Source organism: Myotis daubentonii, chromosome 3 (genome assembly GCF_963259705.1).
Source record: "Myotis daubentonii chromosome 3, mMyoDau2.1, whole genome shotgun sequence".
Classification (NCBI taxonomy): Eukaryota; Metazoa; Chordata; class Mammalia; order Chiroptera; family Vespertilionidae; genus Myotis; species Myotis daubentonii.
This window is the reverse complement of record NC_081842.1, coordinates 151,018,784-151,028,728: the sequence shown is the minus strand read 5'-3', so window position 1 is coordinate 151,028,728 and position 9,945 is coordinate 151,018,784. Positions and strand designations below refer to the sequence as shown.

Sequence of the window (9,945 nt, the reverse complement as noted above, 5' to 3'; positions counted from 1 at the left end):
CTAGTCTCTCCAATTTCATTTCCCTTTCTTCTGATTTTTCTGGTTTTTGTTTAAATTTTTTTCTAAAAAGGTTGTATATTAGTGGCCGGGTGAGGTAGTGTTGATGGTGACAGGAGATGGCCTCCTGATGACTGGGAGTGTGGAAGGGAACTACAGGAGTTTAGTGAGGATTGTGGCGAGTTCTAGATCAGAAGGGCATACTGGATTCAAGCCATGAATCTAAAATTCAGTTAAAATCACAGAAGACATACAATGAGAAAATTATAGCAATGAAGGCAAATTCTTAACCACAGTAGAAAGACAACAAGGGTGCTGTGAGGCATTTCTAGAAGATATAAACTAAGGAACTGGATCTTAGTCAAACAGAGAGGACCACAGGCGCAAGCAGCTGAAATTAAGGAATTTTTTCCATTTTAGAGGAGCTATGAGAGTGGTGGCTGCAGTTTGATAAGCCACATTTTAAGGACTGAATAGTTATGTCAGTCCCTGGCTCGGAGTTGTTGGTCCATAGTATTCCTCTAAGCTAACGCCATAACACAGCTTGTTTGCCAAATAGAGTGAGACTCCTGATAATAGTAGTTTCCCAAAGCATGTATGGGGGCATCGAAGTGTGGCAATGCCGAAGGTGTCTTGTGGGTACTATACGGAGCTGCGATTCCTAATGCTTGGAAAGCAGGCAAAGGAAAACCTGGTGGCTGTCTAGTTCCCATTTTTCATACTGACTGCTCTTCCCTCCTTCCTCATACACTTAAAATGATGGTCCTTGTGATCAAAATCTGCTAGGGAATTTCACTCAAGCTGAGAAAAACTTTAGGAAACAGTATTGAAAAATCTAGTAATTGGCTGACTACCATCTGCATACTTCCCACTGCCTATTGTACGGATTTTTTATTTTTAAAGGGTTGTAAAAAACAAAGAATATGTGACAGATTCCTAATGTGCACGTCAAAGTCTAAGATACTAACTGGCCCTTTACAGAAAAAGTTTGCTGATCCTTAAGGTTCTCATTTACCAATAGAGACAGGCAACCCAGAAGCAACAAACATTAAGGAAAAGAGCCACATGAAAGATAGGCAGTGAACTTAAATAATTCCTGGGGGAACAAGGCAGGAAAAAAAGAGAACTTTTCGAGTAAGGATAATTAGTATTATATGTAATAATTAGTCATAATTACAATAATTAGTTTTACATGTTATCCTCATATAGTATAAATCATCTTCAAAGAGATTTTAGAGGTCACTGTATTCATATCTTGGTAATAAAAAAAATAGTTGATAAAATAAAAATACTTTAGGCCAATTGTTGAATAAAACATGTCCAAAAACAAAATTACTGAGTTAGCATTTTGAGCTGAGGGATACTTTCAGAATCTTAAAAGAATATAAGGCCAAACAGAAAGTATGAGAAAATTTAAAAGACATAGAAGATCCAGGTAAATGCCATCCATTTAAAATGAAACTTTTAGGAACCACATGTATAGCGAATTCACCATTGAAGACCTACATATGTCAGGTGCATGGTGCTCAATAAATATTTTTGAGGAATGAGTGAATGTATTGTCTGTGTATATATGAGTTCCAGAAGATGAGAACACACAAAAAAGTGAAGAAAATAAATAATAGGGACAAAATTATTCTGATGAAAGACTGACATATTAAAAGGCTTGAGTACTGAGGAAAAATCAAAAAGGAGACATACACTTAAGATAAATTCTGACGAAGTTTCTGTAAACCCAGGATAAAGAGAAAAACCTTAAAATGTCTAAAAAAGCAATTAGCTTATAAGGGGAAGAGTAACAATGATCTTAGACTTGTCATCGGTATATTGGGATGCTAGAAGATACTATTTTTAAAGTTATGAGCGAAAATTGTTTTGAATTTGGAATTATGTTGAGTCAAACTATAATTTTAAGAGTGAGGGCACAAAGTAAAGGCATTTTAGCAATTTGGACACATGGAGGACTCAGAAATTAACTCAAAACTACATAATATGACACCAAACTATGTAATGAAAATGTGAACAAGAAAGGCACACATTTGCAATCAGAGCTCAGTATTTGAACATACCTCTTTCAGAAATTATCAGATGAAGAGTTCAAAATTGAGGACACTGGTTTTGAATCATACAATTAACAAACTTTAATAGAGTATTTCTTTTCAAATATGAAAATGACCATGATGTAAACCACAAAGAAATCATATAGGCTGCATCCTGTTACCAATAAGCTAGAAATTAACAAGTGGATAGCAATACACCAATACAACTCTAATCAACACTAATAAAAGAGAAAAATGGTAATTGGCGTACGAGCTACCCTTTTCATTGGCTAATCAGGGCTATATGCAAATTAACTGCCAACTAAGATTGGCAGTTAACTGACAACAAGATGGCGGTTAATTTGCATATGTAGGCACAATGCAGGGAGGCGAAAGGGAAAGCAGGAAGAAGCCCCCTGCCACTGACAGTGATCGGAAACCCAGGGGGGAGCTAAGAGCTGGGGGGCAAGGCAAAGGCGGCCCTGGAGCCGCCTTTGCCCTGCCCCCCAGCCATGATCGGAGAATCAGGCGCCTTTGCCACCCTGGCCAGTGATAGCAGGAAGTAGGGGTGGAGCCAGCGATGGGAGCTGGGCACGGTCGAAGCTGGCAATCCCAGGAGCTAGGGGTCCCTTGCCTGGGCCTAAAGCGGAGCCCACGATCGCGGGGCCGCTGCAGCTGCGGGTCCCTGCTGCCCGGGCCGGACGCCTAGGCCAGAGGCGTCAGGCCTGGGCAAGGGGCCGATCCTGTGATTGGAGGGTGATGGGGGTCAACGCCTGGGGGTTCCCAGTATGTGAGAGGGGGCAGGCTGGGCTGAGGGACACTCCCCCCACAGACACACACCCAGTGCACAAATTTCGTGCACCGGGCCCCTAGTCAGTATATAAAAGAAAACATGTTCTTAGAATGCTTGTGTTTAAACAAAATAAAAATTTATGAAATTTTGAGTGAACTCTTAAATAAGCTGTTCCCGGTTATACAGAAACCTGAAATACCTCTCAATTTGGTCTCTGAGGCTAGCATACCCCATATTTTAAAATATTGTCCATCAAAGATAACTATAGACATATCTTAGGAACAAATGTAAGTAAGTCATTGGAAGAACATTAGCAAACTAAATCCAAAAGAATTGTCATGACAAAGTAGGGTTTGCTCAAAGAACACAATTAATGTAACTCAGTACACTTGGAAATCTGTTACTATAACTTTTTACATTAGAAAAAACACCATGTGATAATCTTGATAGATGCTAGAAAAACATTTTCTAAAATTTAACATTTCAGATTTCAATTTTGTCTGGCTAGGAATAGAAACTTGGCTAAGGATATCTACCAAAAATGTTCAGCAAATGTCCACATTCAAGTCAGAGCAAGCCTGTTGGCTATACAACAGTCACTTAACCCAAAGAAATAGAAATATTAGGGAGAGACAACACAGCCGTTATTTTAGGCAGTATGATTGTGGAGGCAGTACATTAGAGAGAATCAATTGGAAAACTATTAGCTCTGATAAGAGGTATTTTTGTTTAAGAATTTAACATACAAATTTGCAGCTTTCTATAGACCGGTATCAGACAATTAGAAATGTGATTTAAAAATTCCCATTTGCAATAAAAATCTATGTGCTCTCAGCAATTCTTAGACACTTCCCGCCTGCCCCCACATTTTACTAACTTGGGTTGGAATGTATTTTACCATTGATGGCACCTTACCATTGCTGTTGGCCACGGGGTATTTGTTGGGTAAAGAACTATATGCTTTCTAAGAGTGAGTGAGGAAAGCACAAATACCTATGGAAAAAAAACCCCCCTACATTTTCATGAAGGGTATAAAACGCCTGAATAAATAGCTAAAATATCCTGTGTTCCTGTTTATAAAAACTGTTTTGTCCAGACATCAATTACCTTAAAATGAATTTATAAATTCCAATTCCAATGGGATTTTGTTACTTAGAATTAATGTTGGCTGTAAGAGCAAGTTAAAACTAACAATAGCTTACATAAGATTGAAGTGTCTCATAAAAATTCAGGAGGGCAATCTAGGGCTGGCGCCCTTCCAGGTATCAGAAAGGGATGCTCCTGGCTTCCAAACCTCTGATCTCCAGTGAGCCTGTCTCTTCTGGTCAATGGACAGGAAGAGAATAACGGTCACACACCTTAACTTTGAGAACAGTTGCCCGAAATTGTACCTACGTATCTTATGTTAATCCCATTGCTTAAAACACGAACACTCCTGCCAAGAAGGCTGGGATTTGTATTTATTTCCGTGTTTCCAGCTAAAAAGCAGGGGTCCTATGCAGTGGTTCTCAACCTGTGGGCCGCGACCCCTTTGGCGGTCGAATGACCCTTTCACAGGGGTCGCCTAAGACCATCCTGTATATCATATATTTATGCTACGATTCATAACAGTAGCAAAATTACAGTTATGAAGTAGCAACGAAAATAATTTTATGGTTGGGGGTCACAATATGAGGAACTGTTTTAAAGGGCCAGAAGGTTGAGAACCACTGGATTAAAGGAAAGGGGGAAATGGATATGAGGCTACAATTAGCCACATATGCCATTCAAGTGACTCAGAAATTCATATGCAAAGTAACCAAGAAAAACTAAAAAGAACAATGAGGAAAATTTGACTATGTTTCTTACTAGAAACAAAACTATAATACTGTATCAAAAAATCAATGAAACAAAGGAAAATAATAATATGTAGATATATGGTATATGATTAAGATACAGTTTTAAATGATGGGTAAAGAAATAGCCTGTGAATGAATTGGAGACAGAATAGCCACACTGGGAGTACCTGCCCATGTCACACTGTGCACAAAGATACATTTCAAGTGGATTAAAGAGAACGGTTAAGAAAACCAAAGTACATAAGTGCTAAAATGTAGGAAAATCATAATTTTGGGGTGCAGGTTTTCCTAAGCAAGATATAAACCCAAGGCGTGGCTCAGTAGTTGAACATCAACCTATGAATCAGGAGGTCACGGTTTGATTCCCGGTCAGGGCACATGCCTGGGTTATGGGCTCGGTTCCTGGTAGGGGGCGCACAGGAGGCAGCAGATCAATGATTCTCTCCCATCATTGCTGTTTATATCTCCCTCTTCCTCTCTGAAATCAATAAAAATATATTTTAAAAAAGATATAATCCCCAAAAATGAGACCTAAGGGAAAATAGCGACACATTTGGAACATGAAACGACTGCAGGGTGAAAGACCCTGAGCAAAGTTGAGAGCGGAGGACACATTTGCAATATGTATATATGACACAAAAGATTAAATTAATAAAGAACTTCAGCATATCAATTATTACATTGATAAATATTCAGAGATTTATAATAGCCACTTTTGGTGAGGAAAATAGGCCCTCTACCAGATGGTGAATGGCTGAACAAATAGTTTCATCTTATTTGGAGGGCAATTTGGAAGTAGCAAAATTTAAAATGCACATACTATCTGATCTCTCCTATAAACAACTATTCATTTGCCTGAAATCACAAATACCTGAAATACACATGAATGCAAAGATACTTTATTTCATCTAATCTAAAATGTATTGAGGCTAATGCTTTTTTACTATTACCAGAAGTTGTCAAAAAAAGATTTTTAAGCAACAAATACCCCGTGGCCAACAGCAATGGTAAGGTACCATCAATTGTAAGATGCATTCCAACCCAAAGATAGTAAAATGTGGGGCAGGCGGGAAGTGTCTACGAATTGCTGAGACAGGGTGCATCTATAAGAATGGTCTTCCCAGCATTATCTGTAATAATGAGAAATTAGAAACAGCCTAAATATTCAGCCATAACGGGAATAAATTATGTATAGTCATAACAATTGAATACTCTAGCCATTAGGGAGAATGAGAGAGATCTTTATGCTTTGACATGAAAATATCCCAAGATATATTGCGAAGAGGAAAAAGGCTACTTACAGTAGAATGCACGTTTTAAAGTTTTACTTAGGAAAAATATATATGTATATGTAACTATATAAATTCCAAACTATTTGTATAGAAATGCATAAGATAAATGCAGAGTAGCCTTTCAGTTATGAGTATGCAAAACGCTTTATTCTTGTATTATTAATTATTGTATTATTTGTTTGTATTACAATTGTAAACCTACTTTGCCCACCCCATATACTTATGTATACTAGTATATATAAAAAGCTAAGCGGCCGGTAGGTATGATGCACACTGACCACCACGGGGCAGATGCTCAACGCAGGAGCTGCTGAGCCACAGCAACTTTGCAGAGTGCCCTCTTGCACTCCGGGAACCCTTGGGGGATGTTGGACTGCCGGTTTCGGCCCTATCCCTGCAGGCCAGGCTGAGGGACCCCACCTGCTGGAGGGACCCTGCTCACTCCGCAGATTCCCTTTGAGCCCTGGTGCCGTCCAGGTGTGGCCGGCCAGGGAGGGACTGCGGGAGGTTGACTCCAGGGTGTGTCCAGCCCGTCTTGCCCAGTCCCGCCCTGCCAGCCACCTTCTAATTAATTTCCTTTCAATGTGCACAAATCCATGCACCGGGCCACTAGTACAAAATAAAAAGTCTGAAAGACATAGTGTTTACAAGTGAGGAGGGAAATAGCCTTGGGAAAATGGTGACTTTTTAATCTTTCTGATTTTTGTCTTTAAGCAATAAGGATATAATCATACATCATGTTTATAAATAATTTAAAAGGATCTGGAAAATACAGGATAAGGAATGAAATAAAAAACACCTAGAATCCCACCACCAGATACTAGCACTGCTAACAGTTCCTGTGGATTTCTTCCCAGACCACATTTCTTTGCAGCCAGGTGGGTGCTGGCACTGATCCTTGAGTAGGAGAAACGGCAGAGGAGCCAGTGTGGATGAAGGTGGTACATCTCTCTGGGGGCATGTGGAAATGGTATTGCCTGTGGGACAGTGAGATGGTGATAGCCAGTCAGGAAAGGGACACGTGGGCATGGAGCTCAGGGGAGCTGATGATCAACTCACAGTATTAATGCTTTCTCTTTCAAGTGATGAATTTGAATACTCGTGTGTCAGACACAAATAAAAATGTAATTCCTTGTGGCAGATCTTGCTGCCCTGCTGTTCCCTATCCCTATCCCAGATGTAGCATTTTCTAGTTTTGTCCCTCTTGGGAAAAACGTTTAAATGAAGAAAAGCCTGTTTTTTCATCTACAAAATGAAGATCATGTTACTCTTCTTGCACACTGCTACAAAAATGAGTCTGAGTAAACCCCTAACACTGTCTGGAATGCTTACTTGGCTCTCAGAATTTGTTTTAGTTTTCCCACTGTTACCTGAATATCACAGCTAATTTATTTATTTTTGATTAGCAATAAAAGAGAAAAGGATGTATTGGCTTGGGAAATCCTTATGTGAAATTAACACAGAAATTTAGTTGTTTTTTTTTTCCAAATTCATTTTAACCTATTTTTGATCTTTCATAACTTGTTTTGTAGATTACCTTACAGCTACTCATTACTCTATAAAGTTTCCCCGGGACTTTGGTCAAAATGAACAAAATCACGACTTGATAATCAAAAGGAAATAAATCACAAATGTCTCACCTCACAGAACCAATTATAGTTATTCCCAATAACTTTTTCCTTTGGCGTTGGAGATCCTCAACTGATGAGGATATTAATAACCTGCTCATGTTGGAGCTCCAAGCTCAGCTCCGACAAAGAGTTACAGAACTCACAGAGCTCCCCTCAACTGGGATTTGAATTGCTCGTCAGCACTGAGGTCACTGTCACTGTTAAATGACAGATGTTTTCCTGAAAATCCCCTGCATCTCTTCCTGTGATAGAAAGTTCAGCGCTGGCAGCAGCAGGGTGGTGTTTCTTAATAACTGTTAACTTCATTCTTTAGAGAGTTTGTAAAGATGTCCTATTGCTCCGAGAGGACTCCCTCGACACCCACACCTGCATTATCCTTTTGCATAATGCCTACAATTTAGAGCCACCAGGCTCCCTGTTGCATAGCTCCTGTATGCTTGGTTCAGTATAACCAAAACACTCATAAATCTCCCTTTCTTCCAGTAGCTTTCTGTAGCAGCTGGGGTATGACAGCCTTGTCCCTGATCTGTAATTCCAGACAACTCCAGGGTGAACTGGCAGACTAATCCAAAGCTACTACGTCAGATAAAGTGATGCTGTTTGCACAACTCAGTGTCCTCAAGAGATATTCATGTAATACCCCCGATTTGTATTCTGCATGAAACTCCTTTTACAAGACATAAACTTCCCATAGGGAGCAAACGTAGCCAGCTAAAAGATGCTGAACATAAGACTGTGTAATGTAATTTTAAACTCAGAAGGAATTGGCTAGGCCTTTTCCATCTTAGAAGCCGAAAGCTATAAAAGAACCCACGATTTCTTTTTTAAGTATAACATTCTTAATTTTGGGATTCTAATCAAGCCATGTTCTAACTCTAATCAAACAATGCTCGTCATATGACGGATTAATATAAATATTTGAATTGTATATATCATGAGATTTAAGTACTCACATTTATCACAAAAAACTAATTGATTTATTATTTCTACCTAATTGACTTACATTTGAAGCAGCTAATTAAATGATTTCTGTTGTCACATTAATTGCATTAGAGAAACTTTGACTAAATGATTTATTTGTGTTTTATTTGCATGGTACTTGCTAATTCTCCTCTCGTTCTCAATCAGGGATTCTCCATCTTCGCCTGTTAATATTTGGGTTGGAGACTTGGTTGTGGGGGCCTCTCCTGTGCCTTAGAGGATGTTCGGCAACATCTGAGTTCTCTACGTAATAGACTCCAGTGGCACACGCCGTCATGACAGTCATTGACGAATGTCCCCTGGGAGGCAAAATTCTGCCCAACTGAGAATCATCAGTCTAGATAAAAGTAGTTGGGTGTGGGGTTTGAACTCTAAATGTTCCGTTTGGAGATGTTGGGATTTTTTTTTATTTTAAAGCCACCTTAGATTCAGCAATTCTAGGAAGCATTCCTGGGTTTCCTTGACCCTCTCTTCCTCTACACACAAATAAGCCATGCTCTAGACCTTTCTCTCTTCACTCCGTGCTCTGGGCCTCGCTTTCCAGAAGGGATATTGTTTTCTTTGTTCCTTTCTCCAGCCAGCACAGTGCATGGCACAAGGAAGAGGCTCAAAAAAATGAGCTGGCTAGAAGAATGACTGTTACCCATTACTTTTCTCTGGGAAGTATATGTCTCTAAATACAGACCTTTGTTTAAAAATCAGATGTGTCCAGCTACTTTATTTTGCTTTGTGTCATCTGTTTAATTTTTATAAGCCTGTGAGTCTTCATTTTCATGATGCATTATTTATCCACCTAATATATGTTGAGTGCTTACTGTGTGCCAGACACCCATGCTAGGAGGGGAAGATGCAGTTATGAACAAAAGGGGCACAATTCTTGTCCCTAGGAGTCTTATAGATTATTGAAAAGCAGTTACAATTCAGGAATGACCTACTTAGGTCTGTCAGACAACACTGGTTTCCAAGCAAATAAAAAACACAGAGGGCCAAGAAGCCAGATCTAGAGACATGGCACATAACAAACAAGTCGTGTGGACCTCAGGGAGACCCTTCTGCTCCGGAGATCCTAAATGACCCCTAGCTCTTCCCACACCCCGGAACAGCAGAGGAGGAAGTGTGGTCAGAGGTGGTGGGATTATTGCTGGAAGTAACAGGAGGCAGTGCTCCACTCTAACCTGGTCTCTTCCCAACATGCGCCTGCCAGGAGCCTGGAGATGCAGCCTTCCAAGAAAGCACAGGATTTTGAGTAAGAAAAACAAAAGTGCTGAACAGCTTTCCTTCTCTTGTTACAAATGTTTCCCTACATTTCATTAGTATTAATCACTTGTTTGTGGATACTGACTACATATAGTAACAAATGTAATTCCAGTTCTG

The 9,945-nt window shown here is 39.6% G+C and overlaps 1 long non-coding RNA gene across 1 annotated transcript; it reads left to right on the top strand.

Annotated features, from left to right (window-relative positions):
* The first annotated feature begins 2,911 nt into the window (after positions 1-2,911).
* On the top strand, positions 2,912-9,272 carry LOC132230825 (uncharacterized). The gene is made up of 2 exons (XR_009451942.1): positions 2,912-5,674; positions 8,077-9,272. It is a non-coding gene; the product is annotated as an uncharacterized LOC132230825 (long non-coding RNA).
* The last annotated feature ends 673 nt before the right edge of the window (positions 9,273-9,945 follow it).